The 20,301-nt window shown below is 38.6% G+C and overlaps 1 protein-coding gene across 12 annotated transcripts in view; it reads right to left on the bottom strand.

The window, feature by feature from the left end:
* LPP (LIM domain containing preferred translocation partner in lipoma) overlaps positions 1-20,301 on the bottom strand; it is a 604,338-nt gene that overhangs the window by 291,747 nt on the left and 292,290 nt on the right. The window contains exon 1 of one of the 12 annotated variants that reach the window (XM_077880060.1): positions 3,842-3,970. The exons of the other annotated variants lie outside the window; for them this stretch is intronic. The gene's annotated coding sequence lies outside the window, so the exon portion shown is untranslated. Of the gene's footprint in view, positions 1-3,841; positions 3,971-20,301 lie in introns of those variants that run through there. 12 annotated transcript variants of the gene reach the window in all.

The following is a 20,301-nucleotide window of genomic DNA, read 5'->3' as shown; positions in this document are numbered from 1 at the left end:
CTTTGTTATAAGGCTTGCGATCTAGAGAGTATTTGCTGCAAGAGCATTACTTAGGCTACCCTAACTGATAAGTCTTACTTTGGTTTGCAAAGTGCTTTCACTTCTATTATTCAAATTTAAATCTCATAATCAAAAGAAAAGTGCAAGGTATATGCACTTGGCAGATGTGAATTTCAGCCCAGCTTAGTGCAATATTCACCTGAACATATTCAGACAGTTGTGCTGATACAGGTACAAGTCCAGTGCTCTGGACTTCTGGTCAATCCAAGGTATTCTTTCAACACACTCTACTCCAATTCAAAGGCCTTAGGACTCCTAACTTGGACAGTGTAGCTACTACATTAATTTTAACACAAACACTAATTAGAATTGCTAACATTTACTGAGTACTTCCTATAATATCGCATCAAAAAGGATGCCACTAGCTATAAAATATACCATCAGTTACTGCACTACCAGAAACAAAGAAACGCTACTACAAAAATTATGACATGGTATTTTTATTATTACTTAGCATTTTTATTATATCCTTATTTAAAGAAATGTCTTAAAAAGTTATTTAGACATAGTATTTCTTTTATCATCTGTCACCCACTTCTTATTTAAAAAGGAAAGTATAAGTGAAACAAATGGAAGCATTCCTAAAGCTTCTTCTTATTCAAATTCAACCCTTTAAACCACTTTTCAAATGAAAATCATGGGACTTCCATGGTTTTTTTTTTTTTTTTTTCCACATAAAAACACACATCTTCTTCTCTGGGCCTACAAGGGCAATGACCAAAGTCACTGGTCTCCAGGATTCTCTTCCAAGTAAGTTTCGATGTTCATGTGGGACAAGGACACTCATGCCATGATTGCCACCTCAGTAACAGAAATTCATCACTAATTTCTGACTACATGACATCAGTTGATGAGCTAGAAGTATGCTACAGACAACGTGCTTTACTATGTATATGTATTGCTGATTTTTTCCTCATAACAACTGCATGAGGCAGGCTCTGTATTATTATAACCACTTTGAAACCAGGAACTGAGTCTAGCTGGAGAGATCAATCCGCTTACTGAAGAACACACAACTAGTGAGTGGAGGCTCTAAGGTTTTCTGTCTGAGGTAGTTGACATCTTTAGAGCAATTGCTCTCAGCAAATATGAGGTCAGGCGTCTCATAATAGTAATTAGATGAGCTTTTTCTTTCCCCAACAGTGGGGGCACCAAAACTACAAACTCTAAAGAAAGTGTACAAAGATTTAAGTCTCTTAAAGTTTACATATTGGGCTTCTTATTTGTTTAAAGCAAACCAAAGCGAAATTGACCTTTGTATAACTGCCAACTCCTTTTGATATAAATAGATAATTTAGCAGATGTCTGGGCCTCCTTTTGCTTATCTTGAAATAATTATTGGAAAGATCTGTAGATATGCCTATCTTCTGAAAATATTGGGATATGTGTGCAGTGAACACAGATATATAACAGCCGTATGTATATGAACATGGGATAGATCTTCAAACACATTTTTAACACATTTAGTCTTAGTTATGTCTATGTTTCTACATGGACATTATCTTTGGAAAGGCAAAGAAATTACTGCTATTAAATATGAAGACCAAATGTGTGCTTGATCCTCATAGAGCATGAAATTAGACTCAATCTATGCCCAGAGGGGAAAATCTTACTGAACAAGTTTAACAGTTGATTTTTTTTTTCTTTTTTAGCAGTTCTTTATCTCTCCTCCTATTTTAAGGACAGTTAGCACAAATGAACAATTACTTAGGAGGTACAATACTGAGCTTTGAGTGTAGCTTTTTATACACTTATCAAATGAGTATTATAATTTGCTATAATTCTCCCTCCTGATTATATACAGTAGCTATTTCATTCTCTAAATAATATCTTATACATTTTTTTTAGAAGTTGGTTAAATTGCTTTGGAGAATATTAGGCTCAGTTTCTTTGAAGGGTAATACAGTGGGAGTGACTGTATAATTATCTCTACCGGGCTCTCACCCACTATACAATGTCGTCTACTACAACTATTGCTCTCCTGTTGAGAGCTCCAGTTAATCCTACTAACACACAGGAAAATGAGGCAGGCAGATTTTATTTTTAACTTGGGTCTGGGAGAATAAGAGAAAGAAAAACTAAGATTGATCAAATCTGGTGCATTTGCAATTTTTATTTTAAGCTGTTGTAGATATAGTGCTACCAAATAGGTACAGTAATTCAGGCATTATGGTTACTTGTATACTAGTGTCCTAACTAGTAAGGTCTGCCTGAGACCAATTGTCCTCCAAGCTACTCTAAGCTGGGCTCTTTTATGCCTGGCAATTACCACTCTATTCTGGATGGGAAGTTTTATTATATTTTAAATTGATGTGGATTTTACTCTCAAAATGCTAAGCATTCCAAATGCTTCATATATACTAGATTTTTACAAACAACTCAATGACTTCCAGCAGAAAGAAGTTTAACAATAAATGCATCAGGATTTCTAGAAGAATTCCATTTCCCAATGTCATTCAATAATTTGTCTTTTTATATGTCTGTCTCTCCAAAAGAATTCAAGGGTGGGGTCTGGGGCGGTCTTACTCATGGGTACATGACCAGTGATTTGTACAGGCCCTGGCATTTGTACCTTTCTCTGCCCCAGATTATGAATAGAGAACATTAACTGCATGCAAGTATCAGAAATTGGAAGTTCAAACTGTTTTATATTCCTAAATTAGCGAATTAGGCTCTCAGATTGCTACTATTCAAAACAAACTGTCACTAAACCGAAGTTACATTCATTTAAAGACATTTCCACTAAAGTCAATTAGAGGTTACCGTAGGGCTGGAGGGGAGAACAGAGATTGACTACAAATAGGTATGAAATTTCTTTTTTGGAGCAAAAGAAATGTTCTAAACTTAGATCAAAGTAATGGAAATAACATCATTGAATCAGTGAGTTGCAACAAAACAAAACAAGGCCTTTTACCCAAAATCTCTCTTCATAAACACAGTTACTGTTAGTATTTTTCATTGTGCATTCAGTCATCAATTCAAATATTTAGATTTGGAGGTAGACCATACTGGCTAAAATGCCAGCTCTGCATCTTGCTAATTCAGCAAGCTATATCTCTCTGAGCCATAGTCTCATCTGTAAAATGGAGGGAAATGTCAGGCAGCCTCACTGGGTTGTAGTAAGAATTAAGTATTGACAGTAAGTTCTCAATGCCTGATGGTTATCATCCCATGCATTTTATTTAATTATACTTTCTTAATATTGAAAATGATCAGCCATTGCTGCAAAGGGTAACTGATCAGTAGAGTTCTTGTAAAACACTAGCTAGATAAGCACTATCCTAAACAATACAGTGACTTACTTCTGAGTTCCATTTACAATCCAGAGTTGCTCCAATTGAAGTATATCCAGAATAAGTTATCTTTCTAAAGCATACTTTTTAAAAATTAATTAATTAATTAATTTATTTATTTATTTATTTATTTTAGAGAGAGAGTATGTACGTAGGAGGAGGGGCAGAGGGTGAGACTCCCCACTGAGCATGGAGTCAGATAGGGCTTGATCCTAGGACCCTGGAATCATGAAATCAAGAGTCCAATTAAGATTGGACTTAACCAACTGAGCCACTCAGGTGCCCCTAAAGCAAATTTCTAATGTATTTTCTAAAACCTTCACTGCTCCAGTCTTCTCCCAGAATGCTGCTCCTAAGAACCTCATCAGCCAACAGGTTAAGAGCCCAACGTACAAATTCACTGCATTCCACAGAATCCGTTGATAAGCTGCCCTTCCAAACCTCATCAATGTATTATTTTGACTATATTCTTTCTCTGCTCCACATACCTCATTCTCCAGCTACTTCAAATTCCTTGTCAAGCTGAAAACACCATTCTTTTACACACACTTATTTTTTCAATTGCAGTTCCTTTTGCCTGGACTCTTAGATATCCTTTGTGACCTAATTCAAACGTCACATTCCTTAGTTGACATCATCCTTCTCTATGACCTCATAGTAGGATAAACACATCTCTGTAAAAGCACACATTGACAGACTCTCTGCCCTTCTGGCCCCACAAAAATTGTCCTTCCAAACTGCCCCCGTCCCGTGCTCTAACCTTACTGAGCTATGGTGGCTTACATATGTTTCACCTCTGTGCCTTGGCACATTTTTTTTTAAAGATTTTACTTACTTATCCATGAAAGACACACACACACACACACACACACACACACACAAGCAGAGACAGAATTTAGAGTTAGGAGTATGGACTGTGCACACACCAAATACTAGAAATAAAAGTTAGAAATATATTTGGAAATAAATCACACACACACATACACATACACACACGATCATATTAAACAGGTGTTGCTAATCATGAAAAAAGGAATAAACTCTTGGCTTGATATGAGTCATTATTTGATGGGCTATTTCAAGACAGAATTGACATTTCTAAATGGCTGATACCACAAGAGGCAACACCAAAGAACCACAGAAAAGCAGAGGGAAAAGCTGGCTGCATGCAGGGAGCCTGGTGTGGGACTTGATCCCAGGACCGCAAGATCACGCCTTGAGCTGAAGGCAGATGCCCAACAGCTGAGCCACCCAGGTGACCTCTTGGTACATTTTCTTTCCTCTTCCAGAATCACCCCTACCCCGCCACCTTACTTTTCCTGTGTCATCAACCTAGCAAACTCCCATGGGTTTCCCAGACTTTCGTTTAGAGATGACCACCTCTCAGAAATGTCTCTAAGTCTACCAAGACTAGGTTTTCATGATCTACCTCATGTGTTCCCAGAGTACCCTTTGCTGATCCTGAATATATGTCTCCAACACCATATGGAAAATAGACTATTGAGGGACATTCTGTGAGAGGTTAGGTTTTATACAGCTATTGTGTCTATAACTCCAGCACTTAGAAAATCCCTGGTGCATGGCAGATGCTCAATACATATTTGTTGAGTGAATGTACTGATTACCTCCTTTAGAAATAATTTCAATCTGGAAATTATACGGTAAGTGAATTATATCTCAAAAAAAGTCTATTATACAAAAAGACTGAGTTACCAATCTGTGCTTTTCACTGAAGCTTCACATCCCAGTTGCTGGACAAAGGTCTTACTGCTTGCATCCTTAATATGTATCCTGGTGCACATAAAATGTCCAATTATATTTGCCCAAATTTCATAAAAGTAAAATGTTATGCCTGATTCTGAGCCATTGAACACTTTCCACAAATGGCCAATTTATATGATGCTCCTCAGTAGGTAAATTGATAGTGATATCATAAATCATAGAGCTGGAAAATTCATTTATTTCAACATTCACATTTTATAAGTAAAAAAATTCGGTTCAGTAAAAGAAGCAAATTACGCAAGATCATGGAGATAGGATCCCAAAAGAATACCTCCTACCAAATCAATATCATTAAGGGTATCTGACTTAGATTTATATCATAGCTGAAGCCAGATTTAGAGTTAGGAGTATGGACTGTGCACACACCAAATACTAGAAATAAAAGTTAGAAATATATTTGGAAATAAATCTCTCTCTCTCTCTCTCTCACACACACACACACACACACACACACACACACACACGATCATATTAAACAGGTGTTGCTAATCATGAAAAGAGGAATAAATAAACTCTTGGCTTGACATGAGTCACTATTTGATGGGCTATTTCAAGACAGAATTGATATTTCTAAATGGCTGATACCACAAGAGGCAACACCAAAGAACCACAGAAGTGGAAAATAATCACTAATGATTTCTTTTATGGAACAATTCCATAGACTATGAAGAGTTACCACTTAAGGATTCATAGTATTGGAAATTTCCACTTGGAAGATTTTAAGCTTTTAAAAACCCTCCAAAATTGACTCCTAGGAGTAAGTATGTGACTCAACTAGATATCACTAGTACTGTATGATATTGGAAAATTTACTAGGGAAAATAATTTTATATCTCCGTTTTTCAGCATACGCATCTAGAAAAGAAAAGAAAAGAAAAGAAAAGAAAAGAAAAGAAAAGAAAAGAAAAGAAAACAGTCCTTGTGCTCACATGTCTCTTCATAATGCAAGAACTTCCCTGAAGTACCACCTGCAAACAGAAGCTTATGTAGTATGGTTAATGAATAACCAAATTTATTGCTCCTCAGAGATAAAACTCCGCATATACAATCTGAAGCCTAAAATCCCATCTATTTCTTTTTCTTTTTAATATTTTATTTATTTATTCATGAGAGACACAGACTGAGAGAGAGGCAGAGACACAGGCAGAGGGAGAAGCAGGCTCCATGCAGGGAGCCCGATATGAGACTTGATCCCGGGACTCCAGGATCACACCCTGGACGGAAGGCAGGCACTAAACCGCTGAGCCACCTAGGGATCCCCCCAACTATCTATTTCTTATCAATAGGACTGAAGGCATCTATTCTCATGGCTCATCTGGCTCACCCTATTTCCTTAAAGGATCCATGCTCCCTCCAGCCCATGAATTGTTCTGCAAATGCGCCTTATCAATTTGATGCTGAGGTGTCATTTCAGAAGTCAGTTCCTCTGAGAAGCATTACCTGACCCTCTCAGTAAGCATCACTCCAAATACCCACCCCATTTGTACCTCTTATCCTGTTTGACTATCCAAATTTGTTTACCGGCTTCTTGCTTTTATGTCTTTACATTCTCCTAGCTTCTCTTCAAGCATCTACCATCAGCCAGAGAAAGCAGCTCATCTGCCTTAGTTAATCCTTTAATCCCAGTACCCAAAGTTCATACAACATAGTAGGACTTAGTTGTCATGAACGAAGAATACATAAAACAACCGGAATTTATAACCTTGATCTGTTACTCACCAGTTGTGAAGTCACTAGTAAGTCTTCCAGACCCTATTTACTTGAGTATAGACCAGGTAATCATAAATATATCTGTCTTACTGCAGAAATCCTTAATATTAGGAACAAATATCTTATAAACCACAAGTATGGTATTCATATAATGATAACAGTATCACTCTCTAAGACGTATTGTATGCCAGGCTCTGTTCTAATAAGCCCACTTTGCACAGGAATGATGATGCTTTTGACGGTAAAATGCGCTATTATGTTTTTATCATGAAGACAGAAATAATTGGCGCCAGTGAATCTCTAACACAATGATTTCTCATCATACCGATCATAGGATGTGTTTCAATCTCAAAGATATTAATGGAAAAAAAGGTACTTCCTAGAATAGAATACAGTTTTCTACATTTGATACTCATCTAACAATCCTAGGAGATCAGTCCTATTTCCATCTTTATTTTATAGATGTAGAAACTGAGGCACAGAGGGGTTAAGTTCAAGGTTACAAGATTTTTAATGATAACAAAGAAAGATGAACAAGGAGGGATTCATAAAGCTCTAGAGCTTCAACTCTCCCAGAATTATCAAGAGTTAGGTTCACTTCTCTAAATGATACAATTGAACCAGGAAATTTTCCTCCCTGAATTGACTGGTGCTCTGACTTCTAATAATCCTTATGGCAAAGTATTATGAAAATAAAAGTAGAAAGAGAACAGTTTTAGACATTGAACTTCCAGTTTTCTTAATTTGCATCCTCTTTGCAATTATATAACTTGGTTTTTACCAGACCAATTTGCACTCATTTAGATTTTGCTTTTAAGTTTTCTTAATCCTTTCGTTTATCTGTTTTCTGTATTCATAAAGACACTGAAAGCTATTCTGGAAATGATCATCTATTTGTGTTTAGATCTACTTTCTGCACATCTCCACTCACCATTCTCCTTGCTCTGAGCTTACTAGGCATTAAATAAATGTTGCTGACTAATTAAAAGCAAAAAAGAGATCTGATTTGGTATCATATCTCATGGCATGATATTAAAAAAAAACCCAAACCCACAACTCAAGCATATGTTATCGTTAGCTTCCCGAATATGATTAGTGGCAATCTTGGTGTAACTTACATAATGAGAGACCATGGCTTTTTGAGCCAAGCAGAAAAATCCAGGGATGCAGTATGTATTGTGATAGGAGGAAAGCTGAAACACTGAAACTTTTAGAGATGTGACTGCAATATGACCATAACTTGATTATTAAATAGTTAATAAAGCTGAGATGAAATATGACACAGATTAAAAAGAGTACATACAGTCACCATCAATGCTCATTTTAAAAACAATATTATTTTACATATAAAACACTTCAAACACAGAAAAATTGCTTGAGGTGTCCTGATCCTCCATATGAAAGTCAAGACATGTGATATTCCAAACGATCCATGGAATTCTAACATATTTATTGTTTGGAAAAGAAATCAAGACATAAATCCCTTAACATCATGTAAGAAAAGATCAAAAAGAAACACAATTCTATAATTCTCTAATTGTTCATCAGAGATCTTGGCTAGATGAAAAGCTACTGAGAATATAAAAAAACCTTATTAATCCATTTGCAATCATATGAAAATTTCTATTAACTACACTATAAAAGCCTCCTTTCTCACATACAGGTTAAGAACTCTTCCAGAATTGCTTTGTCTCTAAATCCTGCATGTCAGTATATAATCCTCCACCCACACCACCTCTCAGTAGCAGGTAGAAATGACTTGTATATTCTGGCCAACAGCTTTGTCCGTATCTGCAAAAATCTGGAAGTTTGTGAGTAAAGGAACCTCCATACATTTTCCAATAATGTTAATAAAAATAACCTTGAGGCATAGTAAAAGTCCTTCAGAGTCATCAATATTGAATGCTTTCAATTATGTTAATATTAAATGTGTTCTACTCTATTTGGTTCTTCAAATTCTTTCTCCAAAATGCAAGAGACACAATATGTACTTGACAACATGTTTATAAACAAATGAAAGTATTGTTCAGGGACTTAAGAAAACTATTAGAAATACTAGCTTTGAATAGACAGAAATAGAACAAAACCCTTTAAAGATTCTAATAATACCCACAATTGCTTTCTAATGGGCTCACTGTTATATTAATTCTGTTTATCAGAAGTTTGTAAAGTATGATGAATGTGTGTATATTGCTAATTCATCTCTTTTAAAGGATGTTGGCATTTTGAAGTAATGCTTACTTGGACAGGAGCATACTTGCCCTATACGCTCAGGTGTGTTTGTGTATAGAGGGGCATCTGTGAGGAATTTGACATTTGATGTGATGGTATAAGCAATGTAGAAGTGTCAAGGATTTCACTATATGAGCTTTGACTAAATCTCTTTGGCTGCTAGTTTTATAATCTGTAAAAAAGGTAAGTACAAAAAGTTGTTCTTACCTACCTTAAAGAGTCATTAAGATGTGAGCATTACTTGAAATATAAATCTTTACTAATGACAGTAATTTCCTCCATTAATTGTCTCTTATGGGAAATTTTCCATGTTACATGCTAACTAAATTTCACCACAACTACACATCAGAAAGCATTCCTCTTACTGTCTGGAGCAGCCAAAGTGATGATTTTACAAAATTACTTTAGATTCTGTCACAGTAAGCACATCTCAGCGCAGATAAGGGAACAGGATTGTGACGTGAGACTGATACACTAGAGGCAACCCCACGTGAGCTTTTGTGGAAATCTAAACATTAGGAGTAATTATACGGGCCATGCTGTCTTTCAGGTAACATAAACCTGGTGACAGCGCCACCCAACATTGGAGTAGATCTGTTATACTTTTGAAACTACAGTCAGTGAAAACGAAGTATTGATGAAACATAGATCTAGAGCCAAGGAAAAGGCAATAGGAAAATGAAAGGAACAAGTCTCTACATTACAGAATTTTTTAACTTGGGAACATGGGGGAGAAATCCCATCTCAGATATTCATTTCACCCTGACTTCATAACCCCTCCTTCCTTAAAACTACACTGACCGTGCATGTCAACTCAGCAATCCCCAGCACCTGGCTACATTCCAGAACTCACCTCCACATATCGCCACCAGAGCTTAGGATATGTCCTTTTAGTCATCTACCTTTAGCCATCGGGAGTCTCTTTGCCTTTATAAGACATTGACTCATTCCACCTTAACCTGGTCCCCGAAGTCCTATTTGGTTGTACCAGGCTGGAGGCGAGGCTCATATATCAGTACCTTGAGTGCTGCTGTCACTAAATGCAGCAGAGATGTTCACTCCTTGCTCTAGAATTTTCCATGGGGAGGGGACTTCTGTGGAGAAACATTCATAACATGTCTGTGCCACACACATTCTTCTGATGAAAAATTCATTGAGGAGTCAGTCCAGTGACCTAAGTGATTGCTAACTTTGAGGACAAGAACAGGGCAGGTATTGTTTGGCATGCTGCAGGCAAGACCATGCTTTTCTCTGCTTTTTCAGACTCCCAAACTGTTTGGAGGTGGGGCAATCCCACCTCAAGAGGAGCCTGCAGGGGCCCAGTGTTGACCACTCTCAGGAGGGCAAATCTGTCCATTCAGAGGGAAAACAGCAGTAATTTCTCTTGACCTAAAGCTAATGAAGTCAGCCAAGGCGGTTTTATTGGTCCCAAGACTGACAGTTTGGTCTCCATCTGTCTGCCTCCTCTCTTTCTCAATAGCTTCTAAACAAGGATAGAAAGGAGTGGCACTGTTTAGTGTGTCCCTTGAAAGCACAGTAATTAATGCTCACTCAGCCTTCTAGCTGACCTTTATCTTGAAGTCATTCTTGATGTTGTTGGTTTCTTTCTTTCTGGTGGCTCTGGGGTTCTATGTATTCTTGAAAAAGCCAGGAAATGGTGCAAACTTGACGATCAAATTTCAGGGGGGATTCAGTGTGGCACCACCACCTTTACACAAGCCCATTTATTGCATATCCCAAAAGGTCCTTAGGATATACCCAAAAGGTACATTTTCTTGTCTTCACACACGCTCAGGCCCACTTCTGTGCACCTCACTTCCCTTTCTTCTGTTCAGAAGAGCAACGTTATGTAGCATACATTTTCCCCTCTAGTGACTCTTTGTACAATATAACCTGTTTCTGTTAAGGGACTCCTCTCTGTGCAGGAACAGAGGAAGAGATGTCCTATGTCTGTGTTCCCATTCATGTCCTTGCTCCCACTTCTCCTGCCCCTTCCAGAACTGCATTCCCTTGTTCTCTTCCTCCTCCACACTCACTAGCATCTTCCACAGCTCCCAGTCCATGAGACCCTCCCCTTCAGTACCTAAACCCAAATCTCACTTTGATTTGGGAGTAGTGGGAGGTCAGCTTTAATTCTCTTCTCTGAAGCTAGTTTTCTCCTTTTTTTTAAAATCACAAACTTCCTAAAAAGATAGAAAAACATAAAGCCTAGAGAGAAGAGCTAATCTCAAAGAATGTTGCACCACTGGTTAGAACCATGTCAGAAACAGAATCTATAACTCTTGAGCTTCTGGAATCCATGGACTTGAATCCTACATCCTGAAAACCTTCCATATGGCCAACTTAAAAACCCACTGTGATAGAAGAAGAACACAGAAAGGTTGAGTCTACCACATCCGCAGCTCTGTTTAAGGTTAAGAGCTTCAAAAAGTTGTTTGTTAGTTTTTAAGAAATACATTTCCCACAGCTTTGTAATAGGTAATTCAGAATTCTGGCCACAACTAATTAGATGAGAGACTGAACCCAAACCGGCAACAGAAGATGTGTTGGAGGAAGAATTCCTTCCCAATTTGTACTGGAGAAGAACCAGCTCTAATAATGGGCCTCATTGTTTCACACATTTGAGGGCATGGCATAGCTTGCTGGTAGCAGAAGTAGAATGGAGAGCAAACAAGAGATACACAGAGCTGCTTAGCTCTGAGGCAGGAGAGGACATTACGGAGTGAAGATCATGGTGTCCTGTCCAAAAGAAGTCTATAGAGCATTGCTGACAGAAGCAGCAATGGAAACAGAAAGAAAAACTGAGAGAAGCTAGACCATAGGAGTGGAGACCCACTGGATAAGGAAACACTGGGGGTTTACACTTGAGGGATGACAAAAACAGCTAGTGGTGTGTCCTCAGTGATATTCTGGGTTTCCGTGCGGCTTGGTGGTCTGGCTGCTGACATGGTAAAGTCAACCAAGGTAACACTGAACGCAACTTGGCTTCCAGCAACCTGAAAGAACCTAACTACAACAGACCTGAGGAACTATTTCTTTATTTTAAAAGAAGTTAGACAAACATGATTCTGACCATATTGGCATATCATGGTTTAAAATATAATGAAGCCTTTGAACACAATGAAAAGGAAAAAGGAAGGAAGGGGACAGAGACAGTTTACTTTGCATGTCTGCTTGCAATCTTGTAACACCATACGAACTGTTCAGATTAGCTCTTTTCTCTTCCATGGCACATTTTCAGGTTTTAGCTCCTTTTAATTACCTCCAGTCCAAAGCAGCTAGGAAAGGTGGCAAGAGGTAGGAAGCTTGGGAGTAGAATGAACTCTCTGGACCTTTAGATCATATAAACAGTACCAAAGGTTGAATCATATATTTTTCAAGCCTGATTATGCAAAACTCTTGTTTCTTAACAAAGAATAAGCTAAAGGTCTTTTTAGTGCATTGTACCCTTCTCATTTTTGATTAAAGTCGACATTTTTATTGTACTAAATACCTTATTCTAGCTGAGTGAAGAATGTGGCTGTTTTAAGTAAACAAAACTGTCAGAAGAATACCTTACTCTTTCTCCGTAGTGAGCACCTGTATCCAAACCACAGAGCCATGGAAAATAACCTCCCCAATATTTACTCTCCTGGCCACAAGTAACTGTTTAGAGAAGTATCTGGATTGGTCTGAACAGCACATCCCCAAGTAACGAAGTAGAAGCTCAGCTCGATAACGTTAGCTAATATGAAGACTCTAACATTTGGGGCTGATGGTTGAAACTTACTTTTAATAAATCTCAAAATAACAAGAAGATATAAGGCACCTGGGCAGCTCAGTCAATTAAGCATCTGCCTTCGGCTCAGGTCATGCTCTTAGGGTCCTGGGATCAAGCTCCTCCTTGGGCTCCCCACTCAGCCAGGGAGTCTGCTTCTCCCTATTCCTCCAGTTCAAGCTCACGTGCTTGCACGCTCTGTCTCGCTCATATAAATAAATAAATCTTTTAAAAGTCAAAAAAAGAAAAAAAAAAACCTGACCAAAGAAGTAGTTCCAGTTCTGGATGCCTAATTCTAGATTCACACAAACACAAAGATATACATGTAAGAAAGCTCATCTTAATATTTATAATAAAGAAATGCCAACCCTTAATGCCCAACAGTAGAAGAAACAAGTGATGGTATACTCATGCTATGGGTAGAGGACAGGTATTAAAAATGATATGGCAAGTCTCTGTTTATGGCACGAAAAGATCTGGAAGCAAAGGGTAAATTGGAGATAATATAACATTTGTGTTTAAAATAAATATTACCTATATAGTCATGCTCATAGGCATGTGTCTTTATGTACTGTTAAAAGATTGTAAAGATGCACGACAAACCAACAATACTGATTATGGAAAAGAATGGAGTTGGAGGAGAGTAGAGCAGAAATTAACAGAGTGGGAAGTGAAGGAATGCTTTTAAATTCTATTCTACATACTTCTGATTGCTGGAATATGTTGTGATGATAATTTATTCACATATTCCATACATATAGTGTTTCCATAAAGTTAAGAAACACAACTGACCCTATGTCCTCCAATGTACTGCACACACATGTGACTGGTGGGCCAGCACTGATCAATGGAGGGAATCACTGGATTCAAAATCAAAAGGACCAAGAATGAGACCCAGTTAGGATTTGGGGCAACTCACTCAAAATTATGTGTAATACCAGGATGATAGTGTCTGGCCAGGCAAACTCACAGACTCAATGTGAAGGTAGAGTAAGAAGAATACATATCCACTACAAGCTATGAAGCACTCTATTAATCTCAACTACAACCACTATTATTATCTATATTATTTGACCTCTTAAATTTCCCTGGAGAGAAATAGATAAGTTTGGAATAATAGATAATTTAACTCCTCTATTTGAACCACGTCATTTTATCCTCTTTCCACTAAGGTCTGGAATTAAAACAAACATCAAATGAGGCCGTAGGATTTTATTTTATCTGTCACATACTGCTGTCATTAAACACACTTGAAATGAGTGGGTTTAGTTCAAATAAAACTGCTTCTTTCCCAAACTCAACAAACATGAAGCGAGGAGAAAAGGAAGCTTGCACTTGAATCGTGTTCAGAAGCACTGCACGTTACATTTCAAGGAGATCCATCTGGCAGGCTGACACAGTAATAAGTTCTTTTAATTGTCAGGTCACTTAGATTATAGATCCAGGCTGTCAATTTTTCCACTGCAGTTTTTTCGTTACTGGTAGTTCCTTTAAACAAAATTCCTCTATTTACTGTACATGAGAAAAACTACCTTCTTTCCCCCTAGGAATGTAACTAGGCAGCCATTCAATGCAACAAGCTTTTACTAGTGAGCACCAACTATGGTGGGACGAGGCTTGCTGTTGGAAATTCAAGAAAGAATATATAAAAATCCCTGTCTTGCAAGAAGTCACAGCCAACAGGGGTGATAAACTCTTAAAATCCAAAATGATACTGATAATGGGATCGAAATTTCTAGTCCACCTGATGTACCCCATCTCTTTGAAGGAATTCCTTCTCAAATGTACAAATCTACTTAATCCTGGCAGTTTATCTGCTTGCCAAAGTAAGAAGAGCGATAGTCAGGAGATCCTAGAAAGGGGTAATGTATGTGTATGTCCGTTCATGTGCAGTACACACTATGGAGGTCCTCTAAACTCAGCCCAAACTGTCCTTCCACACAATCTCCTGTCCACCTGCTCAGTGCCATGCACTGTGATACTCAGTGATGCTCCATTCTCAGCAGAATGTGTACTTTCAAACTGCCATATCATTACTCATACAGTTTCCTTTTCTGGATGTCTCCCTCCTCCAAACTTCATGCTTTCATTATATTGCACATAGTCGGTACTCAATAATTAGGAAGGAGATCAACAGGCTGGAGAATCTACCAAACACTGCAGTTGAACCTTAGAAATGATCTAGTTTGTTCCTTCATAAAAGATAAGCTAGATGTTCAGAGAAATGAAGTGATATCCCAAAGTCAAATAACTAGTGGAAGAAGTGGGTTGGGAATCCACTCTTCTGATTTGTCCAGTGGTCTATCTATAAGATGTTGTTCCCATACACCTTGAGGAGTGACAGGGACATGTACTGACAAGCTCAATGGATCAATGCATACAGATGGCATTCCATTAAAAAGAAGGGGAAAAAATCAAGAGTGCTCATTAAAACAAGTACACTTTCTTTTACAGTGACTGCCTGCCCATCATAATGAAAAAATGCGCACTACTAAGCTCTGAAGAAGCCAATGGCAATGGTGAATTTCTACACTGAGTAAAATATTCTTGTTGCTTAAGAAGGAATTTAAGGTTAGGGATATAAGAAAGGGAGGCAAATGCAGATCCTATAGGCTTAAGAAAATGCTTCCAAGTCTCATTTCATTCTCCTGCAAGAAAAGACAGATTTTCTTAGGAACTAAGGAGCACACAGACATCCTAACTCAGGCTGGAAGTCCCATTTACATTCAGAACAGAGGTCAGGGTATTAGATGGGGAAAAGGCCGCTGCATGAAATCTAGGCTACGTGAAACTTACTATAGGACTCCAGAGTACAGAATTTCTTTTCTTTTCTTTTTTTAAAGATTTATTTATTTATTTTTGAGAGAGAGCGAGAGAGAGAGAGTGGACAGGGAGGGGCAGAGAGAGAATCTCAAGCAGATTCCCTGCTGTGCAAGAAGCCCAATGCAGGCATCGAACTCACAACCCTGAGATCATGACCTGAGCCAAAATCAAGAGTTGGATGCTTAACCAATGCATGACCCAGGTGTTCCCAGAGCACATCATTTCAAATTTCAGCCTATTTTCTCATCTCTCACAATGTACATAAGAATCCCCATCTTCAGGACTTATTGAGAGATTTCAACACTAATGAATAAATGAAAAAACTCTGTAAATATTAAGGTATTAAGTGAAAGCACTAAATTGTCATTATCAAGAAGGAACATTAGCTTTCCAAGGGCCTCTAGATCTGCCAGGCTCAGAAATGTTTACTATTTCAGGGTAACAGTGGGAATACATAAATTTTGAGTCATAGAAAAGGAAGAAAACAGAAATGGATACCCTCAATACTTGAGCATCTAATAAACTAAGGGTTAAGTGAATGAATGTGAACACTCCATGCAGCTCTAAGAGAGACTTAAGGGATAGGACTCTCATTTCAATATAGAGAAGGAAATGAATTGGCATTGATCAATAAGTAGGTAATTTTGAGAGTTAAGACTGGAATCCAGGTCTTTGGGATCCCACACTCCATTCGTATGAGACTATGAAACAAGAGAAGCCTAAGAAACACACAGGGAGGGGATCCCTGGGTGGCGCAGCGGTTTGGCGCCTGCCTTTGGCCCAGGGCGCGATCCTGGAGACCCGGGATCGATTCCCACATCGGGCTCCCGGTGCATGGAGCCTGCTTCTCCCTCTGCCTGTGTCTCTGCCTCTCTCTCTCTCTCTGTGACTGTCATGAATAAATAAATAAAATCTTAAAAAAAAAAAAAAAAAAAAAAAAAAAAAAAAAAAAAAGAAACACACAGGGAAATGGAGGGCAGAGATTACTGGGTAGTGATTTGAGGCCTCATTAAACTAGAAGGAATCCTCCAGGATGACTGTAGGCTATTTTCCTCTCCTTCTCAGAACAGTGTTAGACCCTCAGGGGGGTAGCATAACACAGAGAAAAACCAGGGGAAAGACACCCCAGGCAACCCAAAAGAGGAGAAGTAAAGCTGTATCTACTAGGAGCCAGTCCCCGAGTTGAAGACCATCTATGCATTCTCTCTCGTAATTCTAGCCATGTCATAATGTAAACAAAATTATTCCTCTCTTACTACCGATGGGAAAATGAGGATCTACAGAAGTTAAGCATCCCTCCAGCATTCACAAGCTGCTGAGTGGTAGATGGAGAATCCAGGTCCCAGATAGCAGAGTGCAAGCATGAGCTCATTCTGCTTGGCTGCATAAATGCCCGCACCAGCCCCAGCCCGGTAGATGGTAAGGGTCTCAGATACTGGACACGGGAGGTCAGTAGAGCTGCTGTGTGCACAACTGGCATTCAGAGGAGAAAGTGGTTTGAGGAACAGTGTTACATTCACATTTTCTGAAGTGAGTTTATGTGAGGTAAGTGTTTTTATTTTTTCTGATGCAAAATTGGGGGATTCTGGGTACCTTTCTCAAAGTACAAATATTTCTCTTTGTGGTACTGGCATGGCAAAAGAATAATAAAATATGCATAAGTATAAATATAACTGGTGTGGGTGAAGAGTCAGAATGGCTCAAACAAAGAAGCTAATAAGCAGCTTTGTTTTCTAGTTCCGAGTGAAATAGTTGATTCTGTGAATACTGAAAGACAAGAATGAAAACAACGCATTCTCATTGGTTTTCCCTACTAGACACAGCTCTACATACTTCAGCTCCAGCCTTCATATAACTGAAGCTCTTATTATACCATCATCCTTAACTCATAAAAATCAAATTGTATTACTCCGTTATCATAATGTTCTAAGTCTTTTCTCGCTTGGTGCATATTTCACATATCATTTTACACTCTAATGAGATCCTGAATAGGTTACATTACATATACATCTGATAGAATATTTAGGACTCAATTTTCACCATCATTGAACAGCTTTATGCAATTCATATATTCAAAAGTGTGTGAATAATCAGGTACTTGTGATCATGATGGTGGGCCAATTAAGAGCTGAAGGTTGGGCCATATGTCATCGGAAGGAATTACTTCTCAATCCCAGCCTAGAATTCCAGGCTGGAAGAAGCACTGGCAATTATACCACTTCAGCTTCCGCATGTGACATCTGGGGAGACTAAGGCCCAGGCAGAAACAGGGACATGTTGAAGGACACAGCGCCAGATAGAGGCAGAGCGTATACTAGAATCCAGATATTTTGCTTCCGAATCTCTGTAATACCTTCTTTGTCTTCTATTTGAGACAAAGTCAAGATCTTTGTTTTATCAATAACTCCTCTTTTCCCCCTGAATTCAGAATAGAACAAAGGCACTGCTACTCTGAGAAAAGCAGTTATATACATGTCTCTCAGTAGACAGAAAGTTAATCAAATGTAATCAGTGTGACCCATTGTACTTTAGATCATTATATTCATTTTTGACATTTAGAGAACCTATGGTTTTATTTTGCTTTTATTTAGAACAGCAAGTGGGAGGTAAAAATGTCAAAATAACTATGACCTAGCAGTTCTGGTAACTCTATTCACTGCCTTGTTTTAAGGATTGAGGGTCTTATTTTTTTCCCCCAATTGCCTTCATTTGTTCAGCAAACATTCACTGAGGGCCTAACCCATACTAAGTCAGAATGTACTAGATACAATGGAAAACCAGAAATGGAAGCACACATAAACACTCTCCCCACTATTTATGTTTCCTGTCTTATATCTCTTATCAGAGGAAGAGAAGGTACACAGCTGACCTTCGTGGTACCAGAGTGCAGAACATGACAAGTGCCAGAAGAAATGCATACATCAAGTCAGATGGGGAGGGAGACAAGTCCCAAGGATGAGAATGGCAGGTAGATAGTGATGAGGCATTATGGGTAGCTACAGACTAAGAGCTAGAAATTAGAGAGACCACTAGAGATGTGTGCAGTAGAAGGGATTATGAACTCAGTAAACTGTAGCACCATCAGGTATAAAAATTAGGTATGAAGATACAGATTTTCATCCTGATACTCCTAGTATCTAATAGTTTTTCCCAAATTACAGAGTCCATTTAAGACAAAGGCTTGTGTTTCTAAGGAAGAACAAAAGAACTAAGAAGGAGGCAAGGAACTTACTGGCTAGGACTGGAGAACATATTTTGTCTGTCTGTCTATGTAGAAGTAAACAAGCACGTGTACACACACACTTGGCTTGCTTTCTTCTCAAGAATACTGATGGGGGTGGGTGCCTGGGTGGCTCAGTGGTTAAGCGTCTGGCTCTTGATTTTGGCTCAGGTCATGATCTCAGGGTCCTGATATTCAAGACCTGTGATGGGCTCCTCGCTCAGTGGGAGTCTGCTTGAGATTCTTTCTCTCCCTCTCCTTCTGCACCTTCCCCCACACACTCTCTCAAATAAATCTTTAAAAAAAAATTGATGGGAAAAAAAAATTGATGGGGATGGAGGGGTGCACTTGTTATGATGAGCACTGAGTGTTGTATGGAATTGTTGATTCCCTAATTATATACCTGAGACTAGTATTACACTGTATATTAACTAATTGGGATTTGCATAAAGACTTGAAAAAATATATCGATAGGGCACCTGGGTGACTCAGTCACTTAAGCATTCACCTCTTAGTTTTGGCTCAGGTTGTAATTTCAGGATCATTAGATAGAACCCCCCCATCAAGTTTCTCTCTCCCTTTCCTTCTACCCCTCCCACCACCTAGCATGCTCTCTCTAATAAACAGATATATCTTTTTTTAAAAAAAGAATATTGATAATATCCATTCTTTACTGGCCTGTGAGATCTTGCACAAGTCCATTCGCTTTTCTGCCCTTATTTGACAATTTCTGACCTAAAGTACTAAAACTGGGCTATTCTCATGGCCCCTGTTTTTCTGCTAATTGCATGATTACAAGCAGAGAAGAGGATACCAGAACACCACGAGCACAATTCTACACACTTGAACAAATTATGGCATTAGCAACAATAAGTTGAGACTTCCTCAATCTCTGGCCTCCCTCAGGTTCTTCTTGACTTACCCTTACTCAGGTGGTCATGTTAGCCAAGCTCCTGTGATAGGGGCACAGGCTACACAGTGCTCTAAGGAAGGGCTGGTTAATGGGAAGTATGGTCACAGCCTTTTCAGTAGAAACTTCCTACTCCTCACATTGCAAACTGAGAAGCTGAACATATTACCCCTGCCACGTAGACTAGAGCTATGTGAAAAAGCCAAAAAACACATGTTAACATTTTCTGAACTGGGAAAGGAAGGTACTGGAACTGGAGCAGATATTTGTTCATGGTACCTCACTATGTCAAGAGACAGAGCTCTTAAAATACACCACCCATTGCTGTAGTTGTTGCTTACCATACTCTGCCTCACCCAGAGTTGATTTAGATTTAAAACCCTGCTTCAAGAATCCAACAAACACATATTCAGATTTGTAAAGAGTTATCTTTACTCCTATATTTCAAAGAACAGAACGGAAACAGCTATCAACCACCCCCTCCCTTTTCACCCCCCCCCCCCAATTCACAATC

The sequence above is a fragment of the Canis aureus genome, chromosome 31 (genome assembly GCF_053574225.1).
Source record: "Canis aureus isolate CA01 chromosome 31, VMU_Caureus_v.1.0, whole genome shotgun sequence".
Lineage (NCBI taxonomy): Eukaryota > Metazoa > Chordata > Mammalia > Carnivora > Canidae > Canis > Canis aureus.
This window is presented reverse-complemented; position numbering and strand designations above follow the sequence as displayed.